The following is a 24,910-nucleotide window of genomic DNA, read 5'->3' as shown; positions in this document are numbered from 1 at the left end:
AAACCATCACAACGGACGCCTCAGACCTAGGCTGGGGCGCACATGTTGGACAAATGCATACAAGGATTGTGGACTCCAGACCAGCTGCACCTGCACATAAACCAAAAGAAATGCTGGCAGTAAAACTAGCAATCCAGAAATTCAGACCATTCCTCAAAGAAGGCCATTTAATGATAAGGACAGACAACACCACAGTCATGTGGTACATCAACAAACAGGGAGGCACTCATTCATACCCCCTATGCAGAATGACTCTGGACCTTTGGAATATGGCTCTGAGCTACAACATCCAGTTACAGGCAATATTTGTGCCGGGAAAAGAAAACACCCTAGCAGACATGTTAAGCAGAACCACCTCGGATGCTCACGAATGGATGCTACACCCGGACATTTTCAAGGCCATCACAAAGAAATGGGGAATGCCACAAATAGACCTATTCGCACCCCCACTCAATCACCAGCTCAAATTCTGCACAAGGACATACCACCCACTTGCATGGAAGGTGGACTCTCTATCCTTCAGTTGGAAAGGCCTGACAGCATATGCATTTCCACCTCTTCCTTTGATGCACAAGGTACTACTGAAAATCAAAGAGGAACGCCCAAGGATAATCCTGATGGCTCCGAATTGGCCAAGACAACACTGGTATCCATTGCTGAGGAGCATGTCTCAGGGGAGAATGTGGTCAATACCCCTGATGCCTTTGATGTTAACTCAGAACAACTACAACATCATGCACCCAAACCTAAAAACCTTGCAACTGACTGCCTGGAACATCACATAGCAGCAACTAACCCAGACCTATCCCAAAGGGTTAAAGACATTATCCTTGAAGCCCGCAGACCTTCAACAAGAAGGAACTATGCAGGAAAATGGAAAAGATTTGTCATTTGGAGTACTGAAAGAAGAAAAGATGTGTCGAACATAGATATTGCTAACATCCTGGAGTACTTGGCAGAGCTTCTACATACAGGCCTGTCCTATTCCTCCATCAAGATACATGCATCAGCTATTTCAGCAGAATACAGCTTCGATCCACCTGTCTTTTCGCATCCTCTACTCAGGCAGTTCCTCAGAGGGATCAAGAATGTAAAACCTCCTAGGAAACCACCATTACCAGCATGGGACTTGAACTTTGTGCTAGAAAAATTGACACTCCCTCCATTTGAACCAGCAGCAACAGCAGATCTTCAACACCTATCATGGAAAACTGCTTTCCTACTGGCAATTACTTCAGCAAGGAGGGTTTCGGAACTACAGGCCTTAATGGCAGTACAACCCTTCCTAATCTTCCATCAAGATAGGGTGTCCATGAGAACTAATCCTACATTTATGCCTAAGGTGGTATCCAGAGTGTCTTTAAACCAGGCAATCCACCTACCTACCTTCTTTCCCAATCCACAGAACAGGGGGGAAAGACTGCTGCATACCTTGGATGTACATACAGTTACGCTACTACCTGGACAGAACCAAAGGTCACAGAAAAACTGACCAGCATTTAGTAGCCTATGCAACAAGAAGGGAAGGAAAAGCAATTTCCAAACAGACAATCTCCAAATGGATAGGAAATTGCATAAGATTCTGTTACTCCTACCACGGAAAACCAATTCCACAGAACATAAGACCTCATTCTACAAGGGCTACAGCCACTACCACAGCTTTCTTACGAGGAGTGGCAACCAAGGACATTATTGAGGCGGCTACTTGGACCTCCGTGCATACATTTGCCAAGCATTATAATTTACCCCTATACTCTAGATCCCGAGCAGGGTTTGCCACTGCTGTACTGCAAGGGATCCTAACTTCACCATAATTCTTCTTCCTCCTCCCCTAGTTTGGCTATGGTATTCTACCCATTTGTTATGACTGCAGATGCATACTTGAAGGACATAGTACAGTTTTGTACCTACCATAAATGTAGATGTCCGAACAGGATAGCATCTGCAGTCAGGATTAACCACCCTCCTTCCCCTCTGTGGTACTCCTAGGGTATTTACCCTCCTAATAGCTAGCTGGGGGGGGGGGAGTCTCTTATGGTGTATTTGTTTGTATATATGTACATACATTGTTATTTTTTGTGTTTGCCTTCTACTTTTTTGGAAACATTGGCATTTATCCAAAATTTAGCTTACCAAGAGGGCAACTGGCATCTGGGGCAAGAAACACTGAGGAAAATGGCGTTGGCTGATGCCTTTATACCCGAAGACCAGCAGAGATGACGTCGGGTGAAGTGCGACATCAGCCGAAGCCGGACCCAGACTTTGGAATCCGGCCGACCGAAGGGCTGCCTGACGACAGGACAACCCATTTGTTATGACTGCAGATGCTATCCTGTTCGGACATCTACATTTATGGTAGGTACAAAACTGTACTTTTTCGAACTTCTGTGAACTAGATATCCGTCAAAAGTTTGACAGCGTCGCATAGTCCATCCTTTGGTGTGGACATAAGTGGAAAAGGAATGTCTTGAATTTATTAAATTTCATGATATCCGCTTTTGTAAACCGGACGAGGGAGGGGACTTGGTCGTGTTAGATAGGGAAGATAACGAAAGGATGTTCAATTTATTGGACAGTCCCTCTAGTTTGCTCACGTTCTGAAACTAACAAGGCCTATAATGCCATCAAGAATTCCATAGAAGAAATGTATATAGTGGGAAGAAGTACCCAGAACATCTTTAACTATTCAACAGTGTATCCCAGATTTCCTTGTAGTTTTGGTATACCGAAAATCCACAAGGATTTAAATAAACCCCCTATGCGACCTCTTGTAGATGGTAGGGGATCTCCCACCTACCTTGTGCTCAAGTCGTGGATGCTATTTTGCAGAAATACTTGGTTAAAATCACTCTGATATGTAGGACACTTGGACATTTTTAGACAAAATTAATAAGTTAAAGCATGATGTAAGCCTCACCTTCCTTACTATTGATGTCAGACCTGTATATGTGTATTCCACATGATATAGCTTTGGATTGGGTTGACCAAATATTAAGGTTTTACGGTAGTGCTAGAAATGAGTTGGATATTGTACACGAACTCTTGGATTTAGTTTAACAACTTTATGTTTGGAGGTAATTTTTACCTCCAAAAGGTCGGGGTTGCTATGGGCTCCCCTTGTGGTGCTAGTGTTGCTAACATGGTTATGGCTCACTGGGAACACCTTTTTGTTTTCAATAACTGACTTCAAAGACAACAACATTTTCTACACCCGTTATTTGGATGATATATTCATCTTACTTGACTGTGACCATACCATTAGTCGGTCACTAGTTGACTACTACAATAAAACCACACATTTTTTGAAGTTCACTTCCACCTTCCACACTGAGTCCATTCCATACCTCGACATTTTATTATCCAAGGACCATCTTACCCAGAATTTTATATCCACCATCTATAGGAAGACCACTTGTTCCAACTCTTTTTTACACTTCTCCTGTTGTCACCCACTTCATCAGAAACGAGCAATAGTCAAAGGTCAACTTGTTAGGGCAGCCCGTATCATAACTTTAGATAAGGATTTTCATGCTGAATGTAGACATTTGAAGAGTATGTTTTTGCATCGTGGGTACCCTGACTATATGCTCAACGTGATTATTGAAGAAGTGACTGTTAAACGTCTGAGCCATTTTTACAAGCCAATTTTGGACAGAGTACACATTTCACATAATGAAATAGAGACCATTTGTTCAGTCTGTGGTCACTTCTAATGCTTCACAGCAACCTTGAGACACCGTGTCACCTTTATAACAACCTGTTATTCTAATAGTAAGAATTGCTTTCAGGTTCTGTGTAAAAACTGGGCACTATTTAAGAGTGACGACAATGTCTATGAGAAGTTAGGTGATCACCCTGTTGTAGTATATAAGAAAGCTAAGAATCTCAAAGCTTTGCGAAAAGCAGAAACCTGATCTCACCGCAATGTAGTTAAAGTAATGAGCGGTTGCTGTTTAAAAAACACTTCCCAAATGCACAGTTCAAAGAAGTTGTCGGCAGCCGTAGCAAAAGTAAAACTCTTCTTTATTATGAATATAATTGAGAGGTAAGCGCTTTCGCGTGGTCACAGCCACGCTTCATCAGACAAATGAAGGTTCTGCAATATAGTGCTTATATACTACATAAATTACATAAATTAATTAAAACCAAGCCCTATGTAATTAGGTACTTCATTAAATACTTAAAGCAGCAATGCTTAGCTTCCAAGATCAACTGACAAACTGTCGGAAGCAATGCTTTCATTAATGATAATTACTAATTCTAAAATAATAAATCTTGGACATAACTCATGATGCAGTTTGTGAATTAAAAGTGTAAATATATGTATATATAATGAGTTAAACAAACAAACAATTATAGAACTTGATGTAATTCAACTATAACTCTGTGCTTAAGTGAAATAAGTAAAAGCAATGAGAACACTGCGCAACTGAAAGCTAACAGGTATAGCCCTAGAAAGACTTGTTTGCGGTTGCCAATGCAACTAAACAAACAAGTAGACATTTAAAGAACTTGGTGCAGTTCAACAGTTAGTCCATGTTTAGACAAAAGGCAATAGGAACCTTGCGCATCAAAATGCTAATAGATATAATACTGGGTGAACGTTTATGCGGTTACCATCGTAACCGGAGCTTACATTCATTTGACATGAATTATTTAGAAATGTTCACCAGATTTCTATTAAAGCATTTCTAAAAATATTTGCACTTAAAACACCATTATAGATACATAGTTATTGTGAGTTCTATCGATATCTTTTAAAAACAAATAAAATCATTTAGATAGTTTTACACACTTGATTAAGTCTTGCTATAAAAATATTATTAAAACATCAAAAAATACAATTCGGAACTCAAACCAAGTGACATATGACTTTTAAAAAGTATATCACAGACCAAATAGAACCCGAAGCAAAGTCTAATGAAATATGCTAGTGACTTGAAGCATGAACGTATCCAGTGGGGCACAAATAACAATGAGGTTAAAAAATATATATAGCAATGCTAAAAAGTGCTAAAAAATGAAACCAGACAGATAAGAGTACATAAATAAATAAATCCATATTAAGATTAATCAATTGTTAGAGTTTATATATCAGAATACTTCCTTTACCTTAAAGCTAATAGACAAAATCTATTTAGGTAAAAATAGTTTGATTTAATTTAATATAGCATAGATCCAGGAATATAACTATATATTAGAACATATAAGTATTAAATTTAAACTTAGCTAAATATACTAGTTGCCCATAAGGTACAAAACATATGAATTATAAAAAATATAAATTTAAAAAACGTAAAATGACAAGTAAAGAATGCCTAGTTTTGAATCAATATTATTATAAAAATATTATTAAAAATATTATTGTAAAAATATATTAGATTATATAACTTATATCATAATTTTAAAGACATTTGGTAATGAGAGACATACAACTAAAAAATATATATATATATAATAATTGTACATAAATGTTAGCGTTTCCTATTATTTAAAATGGGTTTAATAGAAACTGAGGTATTCAGTCCTGGGTAACTATGAGCATTAAATTTTAAAGTCCACTTTAATTCTGCCAGGGCTAGATTATTTATATTATCTCCGCCCCTGGGATTTAAGTTTATTTTTTCAAGTACCCTGAATAGAAAAGTATGTTCTTTATGTTCTATTATATGTTGTGCTAATGCATTAGTGTCTATTTCTTTCTTTATTTCGTACAAATGATCATAAATGCGATCAGTTAACCTTCTTTTAGTTAATCCAATGTAGAATGCTGTGCATTTTGTACAAGTTGCTAAATAAAAAACTTCATCAGAAACGAGCAATAGTCAAAGGTCAACTTGTTAGGGCAGCCCGTATCATAACTTTAGATAAAGATTTTCATGCTGAATGTAGACATTTGAAGAGTATGTTTTTGCATCGTGGGTACCCTGACTATATGCTCAACGTGATTATTGAAGAAGTGACTGTTAAACGTCTGAGCCATTTTTACAAGCCAATTTTGGACAGAGTACACATTTCACATAATGAAATAGAGACCATTTGTTCAGTCTGTGGTCACTTCTAATGCTTCACAGCAACCTTGAGACACCGTGTCACCTTTATAACAACCTGTTATTCTAATAGTAAGAATTGCTTTCAGGTTCTGTGTAAAAACTGGGCACTATTTAAGAGTGACAACAATGTCTATGAGAAGTTAGGTGATCACCCTGTTGTAGTATATAAGAAAGCTAAGAATCTCAAAGCTTTCTTTGAACAATATCAAATTGGACAGGTAAGGACAGCTGGCATGTATAAATGCCAAGCCTGTAGTTATTGCCAATATGTTATTGAATCTAATGGATTCAAAATCCATGACCATCAATACAACTTGAGAGCGAGAGTGAATTGCAACTCTAGAATGGTGATCTATCTAGCTCCGTGCCAAACCTGATGTTCATCGTGCATACAGCTGCAGTCATTAGAGATGGGTTATCCTGCCGTCAGGCGGGTCCTCGGTTGGCCGAATTCCAATGTCTAGGTCCGTCTGTTGTAGTCTCTTCTTTCCTGACGTCAGTGTGGCAGGGGTATAAAAGAGGCAGCCGACACCATTTTCTTCAGTCTTTCTTGCTGCGCGGTGCCCAAAGCAGAAGCAGTTCGCAAGTGCCGGTCGGCCAGCTCCTGAGATTTATGAAAGTATTTCAGCCGAAGTCTTCTTTAAAGCTAAGTACCCCGTTGGGGAAACTTTTCTTGCCTCAGACCGATGTCGGACAAAGTTAATAATTGCATTTCATGTGGGAAGCAAATACCGCATAAGGATTTCCACTCTTTCTGTATACCTTGCTTAGGCCCAGACCACGATGTCTCAGCCTGCCGTTTTTGTGCTAGATTCAACAAGCGCACTAAGCGCCGGATGGAGTTCGCCCTTCATTATTTTGGCAAAAAATTTAATTATATCATGTCGTCTTGATACTCAGACTCTAGTTTTGAGCAAAAGACGCAACGGTAAGGACAGACATCCGAGGTCCGCACCGACTACTGAGACCATGCTTAGGCCGACTACCAGTTCTCCGGGTCTCAGTGAGGCGCCTACGCAGCCCCCGAGTACCGATGAAACTACATTACCGGTGACTTCAGTACCAGAGGTCACAGGCTCCTCTGTCCCCATTCCTACTGCAGATACAGACGCCACTCTTGGCGGGGAAACTCAGAATTTAGACAGGCCTGCCATTTCTGAAGGCGTCTTCAGGCCTTCCACCTTCTCTATTAAATCTTTCACTAAATCTTAAGCAGCCATGAAAACCAAAAAACAGGGTCCTTAGACCTCCTCTCAAGGCCCCATGCCTAAAAAGCAGATGCTTAAAATGGCTGAGGATTTGATTACTCTTATCAGGGGATGTTAAGTTGTCTATCTCGCCTTCATTCTTGCTGGATGGGTTCGGAGCCGACCTCGGCTCCGACTCGGCCACTCTAAAAGCTCGAGAGTTGGTTCCACCGGCTCGAGGCTCCCCTTATATCCCACAATGCTAGGCGAGAGTTACCTCAGATCTCGTTTGCCGCTACAGCTTCGAGGTTGGTTGTTTCTACCGGTTCCTGGTGAGTACTATTTTCTTGTTGAAATTAGTCTTTAAAAACCCCTTTAATTTAATATTTTTACTTAGTTTAGAGTAGGTTAGAAAACTTTTATTCCCTACCCGAAAAATTTCCGTTTCTTTTCCCCAAGAACCTTTGGTTCTTCCCTTGGGCCTATAGGCCTTTCCTTCCCTAGTGGAGTGTGTGTGTTTTATTGTAGTTTTAAATTACTAGTACTACTACTTTTATTGTATTAACCTGACAGGGTATAACTAGTGTGTTTGTGTGCGTGTTTGTGTACACCTGTTCAGACAAAATGTCTAAAGAAGCAAAGGTCTCCGGATTCAAGAAGTGTGATGCGTGCTGTCAGAAAATGTCTCTGACAGGCGCTCACACTTCTTGTGTCTATTGTCTGGGGCCTTTGCACCTGCAGGACTCCTGTGCTGTGTGCCATGGCTTCAGCCCCAGGGTCCTGCAGGAAAGAAAGAATAAATTAATTCTTAGAGGCTTACTCAAGCCAGAGGATTCCCTGTCTGTTTCAACAGGGAAGCCCTCTAAGGCATCTAGGTCTTCGGCTCCGGCAACTGAGCCGAGACCTAAGGTTTCTCAACCTTTGCCTTCATCGGCTCCGGCTGGAGCCGATAAGTCTCAGTCCACAGTTTCTGTGGCCCCTCGGCCCCGGCCGGAGCCGAGGTTATAGAAGTTCCCGTGTCGGCTCCGACCAGACCTTCGGAGCCGACAACTAGGAAGAGGTCCAGGTCACCATCTCTTGGCTCCGTTAATTCGGCTCCAGGATCTCCCCTGCTGTCTGAACGGAGCCAAAGGTCTCACTCCTCTAGGTCATCGAGGCTGTCGGATCATGACCTTCAGAGGGTAGTGAGTCGACTACTTAAGTCCGAGGCACTGGCCCAGATGTTTCAGAGCCCGACTCATCAGTCGATGCCTGCCCCGGTCCATCAACATATTCCTCCTTCGACTCTTTTGAGCTCTGAGCCGGGTCGTGTCGGAACCGAGACTGGGATTACGTCGGAGTCGATACAATTGTCTTCGGCTCCGTCGTCGGCTCCGTTTTCTTCCTTGGAAGAATCTCGGCGCCGGACTTCCCTCGTCGGCTCCGAGGGGGTGAGTGGCATCGGACCCTTGTCCGACCCCCCTCTCCCTCTCGGGGCTTCGGCGCTGGTGAGTTCGGCTCCGACATCGGCCTTGGAGCCATCACTGTCGGTGCCGAGGGGGGTTCTTAGCTTCTCGGAGCGGGGACCTCTGGCTCTGCCTGACAGGGGTGCATTCGAGGTCATGCGGAGTGTTAGAGCCTGGCTCTACTCCACAGTCTGCTCCGTCCGCCCCTCCCTCTATGGTGCCTCAGGCTAAGTCGACTCACTCCCTCATCCCGGACCGCAGAGAGCCAGCTCCTCAGGAGCCCCCTGTGGGGATTTCATCCTCTTCCGAGGCCTCTCCTGATTTGGCAGAAGAGCCCCCTCGGAAGAGGAAGTGTAAGAGGAAACACATTGACTCACCTGAGTCCATCACGTCAGACACAGATTTGGATGATTCTGAGGGTTCCCCCCGTTCCCCTTCTGAAGATGTCTCATTTGCAGACATTCTGGAGATCCTGAAACAGAGGGAAATTGGCCAGCCCTCAACCCTTCGGAGGACGAATCTGTGTATCTTGAGGCGTTGGCTCTCGTCCTTCCACCTCCTGGGTGTCCCCCCCTTGACCCCTCATGCAGGTGGTTGCTAAGAAGGCATGGACGGCTCCTGATTCAGTGGACCCCACTCCCAGGAGACCCTCTAAGTTCATAACAGCTCCAGCAGACAAACAATTTTTAACAAAAGGAGTTTCTGTGGATGCTATGGTGGTAGCTGCTGCCACAAAGAAGGAACTAGCTGATCCTTCAGTACCTGTCCATCCACCTAACAAGGAATCTAGGTCCATGGATAGGTACGGGAAGCGGATGTTCTCCTCAGCGACGTTTACCATGCGTTCGCTGAACTACCTGTGCCATTTTACTCGTCTTCAAAGGGACTTGATCAAGGAAGCGAGTGAAATGTTAAAGGATCCTACAGCTGCGGGTTTCCAAGACAAAATGAACACGCAGCTGGCTACCCTTAATTCCATAACCAACTCCTCCATGCGCCTTCTTTCTTACGCGGCTGATGGAGCGAGCAGAGCCGCAGGGACAGGTGTAGCTTTACGTAGGCATGCCTGGATGCGGCTATGCAATTTTGCGGACCCTTTCAAGACGTCTTTCACGAACTCCCCTTTTGATGGATCATCTCTCCTTGGTCCTCAAGTGAAAGAAACCCTGACTAGGTGCGAGACTGATGGCAAAACCCTTTCTGCCGTCTGAGTCCATTTTTCTACTCCTTCCAGGCCTTACCCCAAAGGCCAGAAGGGTGGAAAGATGTAGTTCCGTAAACAATCTCAAGGGACTTCGCCTGACGCACAGAGTCATTTTCCCCCCAGAGGCAGAGGTGGGAATAACAATGGTAGACGTCGCCCTAGGGGCAGGGGGGGTCCGCAGAACCAGGGCAATCGGGAAGCCTTCCCTGACAAGCCCTTTCAGCATCCCTGAGGTGTTGCCCGACTGCCCATCTTCGGAGGCAGTCGGGGGAAGATGGTCACTGTACCCAGAAGCCTGGCTATCCCTGACTCAAGACAGATGGGTACAGTCCATCATTTCCGAAGGCTATTCTATCCCCTTTCTTCGCTTTCCAAATCAGTCAAAAAAATCCCTTCCAGATGTTCCACCCGCTCAAAGGGATCTAGCAGCTTTGGAAATTTCAAAACAGATTGCAAAAAGAGCAATTCAGCCAGTGCCAGCAGACCAACAAGGATCCGGAATCTACTCAAGGTTCTTTTTAGTTCCAAAGAAAACAGGGGACTGGAGACCGATATTGGATCTCAGTGTCTTGAACAAATCAGTCAAGAAAACAAGATTTCTGATGGTCACGCTGCAATCCATCCTTCCCCTTTTGGGCAAAGGAAACTGGATGTGCTCTATAGACCTTCGGGATGCGTACTATCACATAAAAATGAACAGGCGCTCCAGAAGATTCCTCCGCTTCAGGCTGGGAACCAGTCATTTTCAGTTCAGGGCCCTGCCCTTTGGTCTCACCACTGCCCCCCGGGTGTTTACCAAATGCATGGCGGTGGTAGCTTCTCACCTGAGACGACAAGGATTCCAGGTGTTTCCATATTTGGACGACTGGCTCCTCACAGCTCCCACCAAGCATCTCCTTCTGATGGCCAGAGATTACACTTTTCGCGTTTGTCAAAAGCTGGGTATTTCAATAAATTGCGAAAAGTCTGTTTTGTCGCCTTGTCGTACTATTACCTACATAGGCGCAAATCAAGATACGATAAACATGTCTGCAAGGCTAACACATCAAAGGATATCAGACATTCACAAATTGGTATCACTCCTTCTCAACAACAGAATCAAAGCCAGGTTAGTTCTAAAGGTGTTGGGAATTATGGCAGCGGCCATACCTCTCCTTCCATTAGCCAGATACCACATGCGGATCCTTCAGTGGATGCTTTTTACTCAATGGTCATACCAGGAACTTCCAATGTCTCACACCATTGTGATCACGCAGGCGTGCAAAAAGCATCTCATGTGGTGGATGTCTTCCCCCCATCTCCTGTCGGGAAGACCTTTTGTTCCACCTCCTCCGGTTGCTACACTGACAACGGATGCCTCCCTGATCGGGTGGGGGGGGGGGCATTATCAGGGCAGGACAGTCCAGGGCACTTGGCAGCCAAACGAATGCCACTTGCACATAAATGTTCTGGAGATGAGAGCAGTGCTTTTAGCGTTGCAAGCCCTTCAAGACTCTCTCCCCTTGGGAACAATTGCAATCCAGACAGACAATATGTCTGTAGTGTGGTACATCAACAAACAAGGCGGAACCAGATCATACCCCCTGTGTCGAGAAGCACTCAGACTGTGGCAATTGGCGATTTCTTCTCAGCGTTTTCTGATAGCAACGCACATCCCCGGGAAGTCCAATCATATTGCGGACAAGTTGAGCAGAGCTATTCTTATGCCTCACGAGTGGTCTCTGAAAGACTCTGTAGTGAGAGAAATTTTTCTCAAGTGGGTTCAGCCGCGATCTTTTTGCTACTCCCCAAAACAGCAAGTGCAGAGAATATTTCACTCTATTCCCTTTACCAGGCCAACCCAGCAGAGACTCTCTAGTCCAAGTTTGGCCCCGGGGACTTCTGTATGCATTTCCTCCTTTCCCACTGATCTCTCAAGTAATTCAGAAAGCTATCGCTCAGAAGGCCTCATTGATCCTCATTGCTCCTTACTGGCCTCGACAAGTATGGTTCCCCTTTCTGCATCGTTTTCTCTTGGAGCGACCGTGGAACCTGGACCTAGTTCCAGATCTTTTGATCCATCAGTCGGGTCAGTTTCATCGCTCCCTCCCCTCTCTGAACCTCACTGCTTGGTTCCTCCAGTTCCAACCTTAGCCAGGCTTCCTCAATTATCTCACTCTTAGAGATATATTGATAGCTTCCCATAAATCTTCCACTCAAAAGGTTTATTTGAGTAAGTGGAAACGCTTCTCATATTGGGCACAAGGAAAGGACATAGATCCTTTCACCGCTTCCATCCAACTAGTCCTTGATTTTCTAGCTGAACTCTTCCATGCAGGTTCATCTCCCTCTACACTTAAAGTTCAATTGGTAGCTATTTCTAACTTTCATGTGGGTATTTCTGAATCTGCCCTAATGTCCCACAAACTCTGCAAAGCCTTTTTGAAAGGAGTTTTTCTTCTCAGACCTCCTGTAAGAAATCCTCCTTCTCCTTGGGACCTAAATTTAGTTCTTGCTTCTTTGATTCTTTCCCCTTTCGAACCTGCAGCTTCCTGTTCCTTAAAATTGTTATCATGGAAAACTCTTTTTCTGGTAGCTATTACATCAGCTAGAAGAGTTTCAGAGCTTCAAGCACTCAGTTGTCGTCCTCCTTATCTTTTGTTTCATAAGGACAGAGTATCCTTACGAACTAACCCGTCCTTTTTGCCTAAGGTGGTCTTGACATCAAATCTAAACCAAAGCATTGACCTCCCTGTCTTTTTTCCAGAGTATTCCAATAGGTCTGAACAAAAATTACACTGCCTGGATGTTCATCGTCAATTGAGGTACTACTTGGATAGAACAAAACAATTCAGAAAATCTGATCAGCTGTTTGTCTCCTATGCGGTAAGCAGAAAGGGACTTTCAGTTTCAAAGGTATCATTATCCAGATGGCTAACATCTTTGATTTCCCTGGTATATGAAATTAGACAACAAAAATTGCCTAATAAACCTAAAGCCCATTCCACCAGAGCTTTGGCTACTTCTTTAGCCTTCCAAGACAGACTGCCTATTAGACACCATTTGTGCAGCGGCTACTTGGGCTACTCCTCACACTTTTATTTCTCATAAGTTGGATTTAGCTTCTAGGCATAGAGCTAATTTTGGTTCCACTGTTCTCAGGAGTCTGTTCCGTTAGGCCACCCGGGACAAGGTGCTAGGGACGCGGTCCCATCCAGCAAGAATGAAGGCGAGATAGACAACTTAACATATAGAAGTTATGTTCTTACCATAACGTTCCATGTTAGGTCTTCTTCTCGCCTTCTTGCGTCCCACCCTCCTTCCCCCTGGCCTGGACAGACCTAGAGGAGTTGTGATCGTGACCTCTCTTTCTACCACCTCTTTCTTAGGCATATGCTGTTGTGCATATTTCCTGGATCAGGATGTAGGTCACCCTTCTTTCTTCCTGTTGTTAGAGGTGGACTCTGTTTAGAGTTATTCTGTTACTATTATAAGCTGGGGTTAGCTTACAAACGAGATCTGAGGTAACTCTCGCCTAGCATTGTGGGATATAAGGGGAGCCTCGAGCCGGTGGAACCAACTCTCGAGCTTTTAGAGTGGCCGAGTCGGAGCCGAGGTCGGCTCCGAACCCATCCAGCAAGAAGAAGGCGAGAAGAAGACAACTAACATGGAACGTTATGGTAAGAACATAACTTCTATTTCTCAACCCCCCTCTGACAAAAGGCCCAGATTAGAGGAAGACTACCCTTCCTCAGATCAGGCTTCTGTTATCTCAGAACACTCTTAGGACCAGGATTACGCCTATCCCCCTTTTGAAGACTCTGATGCTGAGGAGTCTATTCCCTCGGTCGCCCCACCCCCACCCCCGAGGGCTACTCTTTTGGGGAAACCCTGCATACATTGAGGGAACACTTTCACTGGGAAGGCCAAGATTACTCAGATTCCAAGAAAAGGCTCAGGGAATTTCTACTGCTCCCCCAGCATAGGCCCCTGGCTATCCCTCCTGTTTTAGATATTTTGGATGATGTGTACACAGAAGCCAGCCTTAATCCAGATTCATTACCTCCAGCTCCTGTTAAACCAGACAGGTATTACCGGGTTTCTGATTTTCACCAGTTCCTATATAAAAGCCATACTGCTGACCCAGAAACTATTTCACAGGGTCCCAAGAGAATCAAGGCCTCTACTGCTAAATTACCTTCAGAGAGAGATTCCAGAGCATTAGAAAGGTGGGGGGGGGGGTGTATACCTCGGCCACTTTAACCACGAGGGCATTAAACTGTCAATTCCATATGTTAAAGTACCAACAGTTTTTGTTATCTCGAAAAGCAAAATGGCTAGTTGCAGGATTTGTTGCATGGTGCAGAGCAAGTGGGTAAACATACCTTGCAGTGTGGTTTTGATGCTTTAGAGGCCTCATGTAGAGCTGCTGTTACTGGGTCTGTTATACGTAGACATGCTTGGCTCGGAGCAAACCTTACCAGATCATGTCAAAGCAAAATTATTAGATGCTCCACTTCAAAAAGATGTATTGTTTGGTGTTAAAGCTGAGGAGGTACTAAAGAAAATGGAGGAAAAAGCGAAATCAATGCAAATAGTGAAAGATTTCCTGCAGGTACAACCTCCACGTTTTAGCAGAAACTGGCCTTCAAAAAATTGGTCCTTTCCAGCCACGGACAGACCTCAAAGGGGCAGATGCAGACGCCCAAGGGGTAGAGGGCAACCTCAAGGATCTTACAGAGCAAGACGGTGGCAAGCACCAACCCCAAGAGGTGGAGAAGATATATCAGTCGTTTAGAAAACAGACACAATGACTTCCCCTATACCTGCCAAGCAAAGCTTTAATGGCAGCACCTTTGGGCGGAAAACTGGCATTCTCAAAAAATTGGCATATTGTTACAAAAGACAAATGGATTCTGGACGTTATAGACAAAGGCTACAGGTTCCACTTTCACACCCTTCCAAAAATGAGAGGCATGCCAAACCTGCCACAATCAATGGGCAGAGGTACAAAGACAAATTTCCGCTCTCATGGACATGGCAGCGATTCAAGAGGTACCTGCAAAAGAACAAGGTCAAGGTTTTTATTCCAGACTATTCCTGGTACCAAGGAAAGACAAAGATTGGAGACCTATCTTAGACCTATCCATCCTAAACACATCTACAGGTACCAAAATTCAAGATGCTCACATTACAGCAGCTTCTTCCCATGCTGGGCAAGGAGTCTTGGCTGGTAACATTGGACCTCAAGGAGGCATACCTGCATGTCCCTATCAGACAAGATTGCAGAAGATACCTCAGATTTCTTGCAGGTTCAACCCATTACCAATTCTCTGCATTGCCCTTTGGCTTATCTACTGCGCCCAGAGTGTTTACGAAATGCCTGGCATCAGTAATCTTTCTGCAGACTACAAGGAATACAAATCTACCCATATCTGGACTGCCTAATCCAAGCGGACAGCAAGGACATACTATTGCAGCATCTGGCGTTTGCAATAAAACTGTTCAACGTCCTGGGATACACAGTCAACAAAAAGAAATCAAAGCTAATACCTTCTCAACAGATAATTTTCCTGGGTGCCAGCTTGAATACAACCACCCAGATGGCCTACCTCACGCCAGACAAACAAGGACAACTGTCTCAATACTTCAGCAAAATGGCAACTTTCACCAGACTTAACTGCAAGGAAAGTCCTGCAGGCTCTGGGATTCATGGCATCTTGCATCCTACTAATCCCATGTGCAAAGCTGCATATGAGGAAACTTCAATGGTACCTAAAAAACTTAAGGTCTCAACACAGCCACAGCTTGGAAACAATTATACCACTCATTCCTTGCCTTCAAAAGGAATTTTTGTGGTGGGCTCAAGCATGCCAAAGAACACAGGTCTCCCTTTGTGTACCTCAAGCAACTCAAATCATCACAACAGACGCCTCAGACTATGCCTGGGGAGCACACATGGCAGAACAGTGCATTCAGGGAAAATGGTCCCAAAAAGAGAAGCACCTACACATCAACCAAAAGGAGATGCTAGCCGTGCAAAATGCTCTGACCTTCAAAGACCTACTGCATCCAGGCCAGTTATTGATAAGGACAGACACCACAGTGATGTGGTACATAAACAAACAGGGGGGAACTCATTCATACCCCCTGTGCAGGCAAGCCATGACCCTATGGAACACAGCAGGGAAGGAAAACACACTGGCAGACAACCTAAGCAGAAATGACAGATCCTCACAAATGGAAGTTGCATCCTCAAGTTTTCGCAAAGATAACTCAGGCATGGGGACAGCCAGACATAGATCTATTTGCTACCCACAGAAATTACCAGTTGAAAAAAATTTTTTCAAGGACCTGTCATCCTCAGGCCTGGAAAGTGGACGCACTCTTTCAATTGGACAACATTGACAGTTTATGCCTTCCCACCTCTTCCTCTACTGACCAAAGTGCTATTAAAAGCCAGAGCAGAGAGGCCGCAAATGATTCTCATTGCTCCAGACTGGCCAAGACAACACTGGTATCGGCTCCTGAAGAGCCTGACACACTTCCCACCATGGATCCTACCTCTAGTCCCTCTTCTGTTGTCCCAGCACAACTACAAAACCCTTCATAGCCAACTCAAAACCCTAAATCTAGCTGCATGGAGAATTCCTTAATTTCTCCGCAGACTCTCTTCTCCAAGGAGGTGCAGGATGTCATCTTGGAGGCCAGAAGACCTTCTACTAGAAAAGCCTACTCCGCCAAATGGAAACGATTTTGTGCCTGGAATCGAGAAAAGGGCCAGAATCCTTGGGTAATAAATATACCTCAAATTTTACAGTACATAGCTGAGATGTTAAACAGTGGACTTTCCTTCTCCGAGATCCACGCTTCAGCCTTTTCTGCACAATACAACACAGATCCTCCTTTATTCTCACATCCTCTCTTAAGGCAGTTCCTCAGAGGGGCAAAAAATATAAAACCCCCAAGGAAGCCAGTCCCTGCTTGGGACCTCAACTTCGTATTGGAAAAGCTGACTCTTCCCCCCTTTGAGCCAGCTTCTTCAACAGACCTACAATACTTGTCATGGAAAACGGCCTTTCTTCTGGCTATCACCTCAGCACGCAGGGTTTCGGAGCTACAGGCCCTCATGGCTGTGCAACCATTCATCATTTTCCATCAGGACAGAGTTTCTTTACGAACTAACCATACCTTTATGCCAAAGGTGGTATCCAGTGTAGCTTTGAATCAGATTATCCACTTACCTACCTATTATCCAAATCCACAAAACAAAGGGGAGAGACTACTACATTCCTTGGACATTCACAGACAACTTTGTTATTTGGACAGAACAAAGCCATTCAGGAAATCTGAGCAACTCTGTGTCCTATGCTACAGGTGCTCAAGGAAAGGCTATTTCCAAACAAACAATTTCAAAATGGCTAGCCCACTGCATACGAACTGTGCCTGCATGCATCAGATCCCACTCCACCAGGGCCACAGCTACCTCTGCAGCTTTCCTCAGAGGGGTCCCTACCAAGGACATTTTGGAAGCAGCCACTTGGAGTTCAGTGCACACTTTCTCCAAGCACTGTCACCTTCCACTATACTCTAAATCTAGAGCAGGTTTTGCCACAGCAGTCTTGCAGGGCATCCTCGCTCCTCCTAGTTCCACTTAGTGCCTACCACCCTTACTTAGCTTTGGGATTCTTCCCATCTGTAATGACTGCAGCTGTATGCACGATGAACGTAGTACAGTTTTGTGCCTACCATAAATGTAGATGTTCGAGTGCTCATACAGCTGCAGTCCAGGTTACCCCCCCCCCCCGCCCCCAATTCCCTCTTAGGACAGGCCTTATGACAAACACCTTTATCATACAACCTATTTGGGGTATTCTTTTATGGTGTATTTGCTTGCAACTACTGTGTTTTGATTGATCTATATTGCATGTTTGCATAACATTATGTTTTGCCTTCCTTCTGGGGGCACCTGACATCTGGGGCAAGAAAAACTGAAGAAAATGGCGTCTGCTGCCTCTTGTACCCCTGCCGCACTGACGTCAGGGAAGAAGCGACGACAACCGACGCCGGACCTAGACTTTGGAATTCGGCCGACCGAGGACCCGCCTGACGGGAGGATAACCCATCTGTAATGACTGCAGCTGTATGAGCACTTAACATCTACATTTATGGTAGGTACAAAACTGTACTTTTAGCCTACTATGTAGGTAAAACAGAGAGGTGACTTCGTGACCGCATCTACGAACACATTTACGCTATTAGAAAACAAAAACTTGAGAATGCTCTAGCTAAACAGATTTCATTGTTTCCGGATCATACTTTTAAATTTTTAGTTATTGATCAAGTCTTCCAGAATCCTAGAGGTGGCTCAACCCCTCTAAAGTTAGAAGAATTAGAGTTGGGTTGGCAGATCAGATTAAATGCATATAATGTGCCTGGTTTGAATGAAGGTTGTTCAATTAGTAGCGTCCTTAAGTTTGAGTCTCACTAGATAAAACATCTTAGATATTGGAAGACATTTACGGTTTGTTTCATATCACTTCATAGGACGGTACTTGTGTAAAATTATAGAATTCACTACTTGAATAGTTTGTTAATTTTATTGTCAGGATTTTATATATATTCCCTTAGTCATATTAAAATATATATCTTTATTTAGTTAGTGTAGCGGTGCTTGCTTTAGGTTTTAAATGCATTTACTGTCTAAAATGCCTTTGGTATGCTTAAAAAGTAGCTATTCTTTTAAATGATTTTATTGAATGATTGAGATGTTAATTGATTGTGAGGTCTTTTTTTTATCTGAAGAAGTTTGTATATTGTGACAAAGGAAAAGCGCTTAATCGGATTAAATTTGTAATCTGAAGTTAACTTCATTTGTCAGCAACCTGTGGGATACGGATCCGATCTCTGATCCGAGCCGGCAACTTATATCATAGCATAGATCTGAGCTCCTAGCTCCTCCCCCTTACCCATAATCCCCTGCCTGCCCTAACTGACCCCAGATCTAGTTTTGCCGCTCTTCAAGCAACAGCTAGGTTCCAGAGCTCTTAGCGTTTTTGAGAGAGAAAAAAAAAGGTTTTTTTTTTTCTTCTTTCTGAGTGATTGTGTGTGCATGGTAGGTTTACCCTTTACACTAATCTTATTATTTTAGCTTTCAGCTTTAATTTAATTTAAAATATTTCTCCCTCCCCCGCTGGTCGTAGCGTGTGTGTGACTTGAGTGTTAGGGGCCTAGTGAGTGTGCTTTACTACAGTAATGTCAGAGGCCCCTAAAGCCATTTTTTTCAAAATGCACAGTGTGTGGTCACAAGCTTTCACCGGCTGATGGCCACACTCTGTGCGTTAGGTGCCTTGAGGTTGAACACCTCTCTCCGGGTTGCGCGATTTGCGCGGCGTTCAACCCCAGGGCACTCGAGGATCGAATGTCGAAGCTAGTTCTGGCAGGCCTTCTACCCCCAGACACTGCGTCAGCCTCCAGTACTTCGGTGCCTGCTACCCCCCATTCCGCCCCCCCCCCCCCTTTCCGGAGGATAGGGAGGTCAGGAAAGAGAAGCAGCGGGCCAATGATTCCTCATCGGCCCCGCCCACCAAGAGGGCTTTTCCGTCCAAGTCTTCTCGATCTCCTCCTCCTCGGATCCGATCCCCTTGTTTCTCCCCGGGACCCGAGGCGGTGATCCGGTCCCCGTAGAGGTCATCGAGGCGACACTCCAGGTCTGCCTCGGTGGCCTCTTCGAGGTCCACTTTTAGCATGTCTGATGCGGACATGGACCGGATGATGAGATTCATCCAGGCCCAGATGCAGATGGGAGTGCTCTTGCCCCCCCCCCCTCCGGGGGGGGAGCTCTACCCCTTTTTTCCTCCTATAGCTCCTTCTCCGACCCGCATTCCGTGTTCGGAGCTGAGCCACGTTGGATCCAGGGTTAGGTCAGAGCCGACCGTGCTGGGCACGTCTGCTCCAGCTCCTTCGAGTTTGTCGGATCTGATCTCTTGGGAGCCGTGGGCCGAGCTTTGGATCCGAGGGATTCGGTGTGCTTTCGGCTCTGTCCTGGTCGGAGCACACTGGTCCTTCGGATCAGACGTTCTCGGCGCAGGGTCCGATCCCCACTTCGGATCAGAGTGGGAGTCTGATCTCTGATCCATCAGAGCGGCTCCCCCTCTGCTTTCGCTGTGGTGGAGAGGGCACTGTCGAGTGCTTCCAGGCCTCTGGTCCTGGCTTCGACTCCTTCCCTCCTCCTCATCTGGTCCTGGCTCCCCTCATCCGGCCCTCGGGGCAGCCTGCCTCAGCGCCTTTAGGAGTTCCAGTGGAACAAGATACAGTCCGTGAGGACTCCTCTGACAGCCCTCCCGAGGAGATTCCTCACAAGGCAAAGTGCAAAAGGAGGCACATAGACTCCCCTGAGAGTCTCACCGAAGATACGGACTTGGATGAAGGGGAAGGCTCCTCTAGGTCACCCCCCGAGGATGTCTCCTTTGGAGACATCATGGAAATGCTCAAAATCAGGGGGGGGATGGGTGGTCTGCCCCCAAGGCTTTCTCTGACGAGTCCGTATTCCTTGAGGCGTTTGAGGCAGGACCATCTACCTCTTGGGTGTCCCCTCCACCCGACCCCCTGGTGGATCTCATATCCTCTAGGGCTTGGAAGGAACCGGACACCGTAGAGCCGATCCCCAAGTGCCCGGACAAAATTTTGAGCCCCCCTGCAGAGAGATCACATTGGAGCAGAGGTCCCCCTGTGGATGCCATGTTGGTGGCTGCAGCCACCAAGAAAGAGTTGGCTCATCCTCCGAGCAAGGAGTCTCGCGCAATGGACCGTCTTGGGAATCGGGCCTTCAGTTCAGCGACCTTCTCAGAGGGCCTTGAACTACATGGCACACGTTATTCGGATGCAGCGGGATCTAATTAAGGAATACGCTGCTTCCCCCCCCCCAGGGTCCATGTCTGAGGGAGACAAGGATCTGTACTCCTCCCGAATGGCCACCCTCCGCTCCATCTCTAACACCTCTATGCGGCTGTTGTCTCATGCTACAGAGGGAGCCGCTAGAGCAGGAGTAGTCTGGCTTGTCATGAGGAGACAGGCCTGGCTCAGTCACTGTGACTTCTCGGAACCCTTTAAGGCGTCATCCGCGAATGCCCCTTTTGATGGTTCTGCACTGTTCGGCAAAACCGTTCGCTCCACTCTTGTCCAGAGCGAGAAAGACGGGAAGACCTTGTCTGCCGTCTGAGTCCGCTTTTCTGCACCCCAGAGGTCCTTTTCCAAGAGCCAAAAGGGTCAGAAGAAGATGTGGTTCCGAAAATCGCATCAGTCCCAGTCTGCTCAGAACAACCAGTCCTCTCGTGGCAGAGGAGGACAGGGAGGATGCTGCCCTAGAGGCAGAGGGGGTCCTAGGAATTTTGGATCCAGAGAACCATTCTCTGAGAGGCCCACGCAGAACCCCTGAGGGGTTTCCCGACTGCTCCACTCTGGAGGCAGTCGGGGGGGCGTTTTTCGAGGCACCTAGCAAAATGAGAGTCCATAACTGATCGCTGGGTGCTTCGTATTATATCCAGAGGTTACCTAATTCCCTTCATAGTAAACCCCCAGAATCAGAAGCCTTCCTGACGTTCCACCCAGTCAGAGGGTGGCGGCTGCTGCAGACATTCAGCAGCTTCTGCAAAAAAGAGCCATCCAGCCCGTCCCCCCAGATAAAGTCGGATCAGGGTTTTACTCCAGGTTCTTTCTGGTGCCAAAAAAGACGGGGGACTTGAGGTCCATCCTCGACCTCTCTCTCCTAAACCTGGCGGTACCCAAAGAAAAGTTCTGGATGGTCACATTGCAATCCGTCCTCCCCTTATTGCGGGAGGACGACTGGATGTGCTCCATAGACCTCAAGGATGCGTACTTTCGCATTCTAGTGGACAGACGTTCCAGGAGGTTTCTCCGCTTCCGGCTGGGAGCCAGTCGCTTTCAGTTCAGGGTCCTCCCCTTCGGTCTCACCTCAGCCCCGAGGGTGTTCACCAAGGTCCTAGCAATAACAGCGGCCCACCTGAGACTCCAGGGAATTCAGGTCTTTCCATACCTGGACGACTGGCTCCTCACAGCCCCAACAAGACATCTACTTTGTTCATGCAGGGACTATTTCCTCAGTCTGGCTCCACTATTAGGATTAACCATCAACATGACCAAATCCCCCCTCATCCCTACACAGGTGCTGGATATTATAGGGGCGTGAGACTGGATTCCAGACAGATGCTTGCGTTCTTGACTCCAGATCGGCTTCGGAATCTGATGTTGCACGTGCAGGCCATCCTTCAACTGCAAACTCCTTCGGCGGAATTGATCCTGAGGGCCCTAGGATCTATGGTGGATGCAATCCCTCTGCTGCCACTGGCCCGGTTGAACATGAGGGTTCTGCAGTGGACCCTCCAGGTACAATGGTCCGTGTCTCGCAACCCCCTGTCTCACCCCATTTCCTTAAGCAAGGTTTGCAGAAGATCGCTCCTGTGGTGGCTCCAGTCTCCCAACCTCCCCTTCTCACTACCTCCGCCAGTCGACAGTGACCACGGACGCTTCTCGCCTGAGGTGGGGGGCATTTTTCAGGCAGGGCAGTCCAAGGCACATGGAACGACGTAGAGACCTCTTTGCATATCAACGTCCTAGAGATGAGGGCGGTGCTTTTGACGTTGCAGGCACTACACAACTCTCTTCCAGTAGGGACAGTTGCGGTACAGGCAGACATGTCGGTCGTCTGGTACATCAACAAACAGGGGGAACCAGGTCTTACCCCCCCTTTGCCGCGAGGCCATGAGAGTGTGGGAATGGGCGATTTCCACCTACCGCTTTCTCAACAAACAGGGGGGAACCAGGTCTTACCCCCTTTGCCGTGAGGCCATGAGAGTGTGGGAATGGGCGATTTCCACCAACCGCTTTCTCATAGCAACGCACGTTCCGGGACGGTCCAACATTCTAGCGGACAGGCTCAGTCGTACTATCCTGACTCCTTACGAATGGTCTCTCAACCATCGAGTTGCAGAACAAGTATTTGCCCGACGGGGGCAACCTTGTTGCGATCGCTTTCTCATAGCAACGCACGTTCCGGGACGGTCCAACATTCTAGCGGACAGGCTCAGTCGTACTATCCTGACTCCTTATGAATGGTCTCTCAACCATCGAGTTGCAGAACAAGTATTTGACCGGGGGCAACCTTGTTGCGATCTTTTTGCCTCTCCTTCAGACACCAAATGCAACAATTACTTCACTCTGATCCCCCCTCTGGGGGAGTCACCGAGACTCTCTAGTTCATGCTTGGCCTCCCAGTCTGCTTTATGCTTACCCTCCTCTTCCCCTGATGTTGAAATGATTACAGAAAGCCAGGCAGCTGGGGGAGCAAGATGATCCTCATTGCCCCATTCTGGCCTCATCAGACGTGGTTCCCTTACCTATGGTCTCACCTAGTGTATTCACCATGGATTCTGGATCCCATTCCGGATCTCATTTCTCACCCTCTCGGTCTTCCGACTCCGAACCTGGTCAACCTCAAGCTGACTGCTTTGTTGGTCCAGTTCCACTCCACATAAGGACTTTCCGGGATCTCATCACCGGTCAAAGCCATTCTTGTAGCAGCTCACAAGCTTCCACCAGGAAGGTTTGTCGGAGTAAGTGGAAACGCTTCACCATTTGGGCAGAACACCGTCGTTTAGACCCTTTTACAGCCCTGATATAGTCTGTTCTAGATTTTCTAACCTCTCTCTTTCACCAGGGGGCTAGTTCTTCCACAGTCCAGGTACAACTGGCAGCAATCTCATACTATCACGTGGGGCAAGAGTCTGGCCCTCTTATCGCTTCCAAACTGTGTAAGACCTTCCTCAAGGGTACCTTCCTCCTTACCTCTCCAGTTAGAGGTGATACCTCCATGGGATTTATCCTTAGTCTTGCAGGCCTTGACTGGTCCCCCATTCGAACCGGCGGCCACGGTTGATCTCAAATTTCTCTCTTGGAAGACAGCCTTTTTGGTGGCCATAACTTCAGCCAAAAGAGCATCGGAATTGCAAGCTCTGTGTCAAACCACCATATCTGGTCTTTCACCCGGATAGGGTTTACCTCAGGATCAGTCCGTCCTTTCTACCCAAGGTATCTTCAGAAGCGAACATCAATCCATCAGTCTTCCAGTGTTTCCCCAGCTTTCATAACAAAGGAGAGTACAAGCTACATTCTTTAGACGTACACATACAACTACGTTTTTATATCCATAGAACTGCTGATCATAGGCAATCCGATCAGTTGTTTATCTCCTTTGCCAAAAGTAATTTCGGAAAGTCAATTTCTAAAGTTTCTCTCTCTCGATGGATCTCTAGTTGTATTCTTTTAGCATGTCAGAGCTCGGGAAGGCCTGCACTTCGAGGAGTCCATGCTCATTCTACTAGGGCCGTTGCCACTTCTGTGGCCTTTAAAGCTAGGGTTCCACTGGATGACATTTGTTCCGCAGACACTTGGGCTTCATCTCACACCTTTATCAGTCACTATAAAATAGATGTGGTCTCCCAAGGTAGGGCGTCCTTTGGCTCTGCGGTGCTCCAGAATATCCTTCCATGAAGGCCACCCAAGATTTAGGTAGCTGGAGACTCTGTCCCACAGGTTGCTGACAAATGAAGTTCCTACTTCAGATTAAGAAGTTATGTACTCACCATAACGTTCCATCCGAGTAGGTATCTTCATTTGTCTGCAACCATCCCCCCCTCCTTCCCCCTGACCAATATGATCGTTCTTGTGTTATTAGCATATGTTCCCATTGGGACACGTTTTATCTGCTGTGCTATGGGGCAAACTTGATCTGAGGTCAGTTAGGGTAGGCAGGGGATTATGGGTAGGGGGAGGAGCTAGGAGCTCGGATCTATGCTATGATAGAAGTTGCCGGCTCGGATCCGAGATCGGATCCGTATCTCACAGGTTGCAGACAAATGAAGATACGTACTCAGATGGAACGTTATGGTGAGTACATAACTTCTTATTTCCATTACTGCCTTTGTTTTTGGATTTATATTTGTCTTTATCTCTCTGTTACTGGAT

General features: G+C 46.1%; 1 protein-coding gene across 2 annotated transcripts in view; it reads left to right on the top strand.

The window, feature by feature from the left end:
* Positions 1–24,910, top strand: part of SRSF6 (serine and arginine rich splicing factor 6) — an 826,370-nt gene that overhangs the window by 674,047 nt on the left and 127,413 nt on the right. The gene's annotated exons all lie outside the window — the stretch shown is intronic.

The sequence above is a fragment of the Protopterus annectens genome, chromosome 12.part0 (genome assembly GCF_019279795.1).
Source record: "Protopterus annectens isolate FY-2018-M chromosome 12.part0, PAN1.0, whole genome shotgun sequence".
In the NCBI taxonomy this organism is placed as follows: domain Eukaryota; kingdom Metazoa; phylum Chordata; order Ceratodontiformes; family Protopteridae; genus Protopterus; species Protopterus annectens.
The sequence above is the reverse complement of the archived record's forward strand: the minus strand, read 5'-3'. Positions and strand labels throughout refer to the sequence as shown.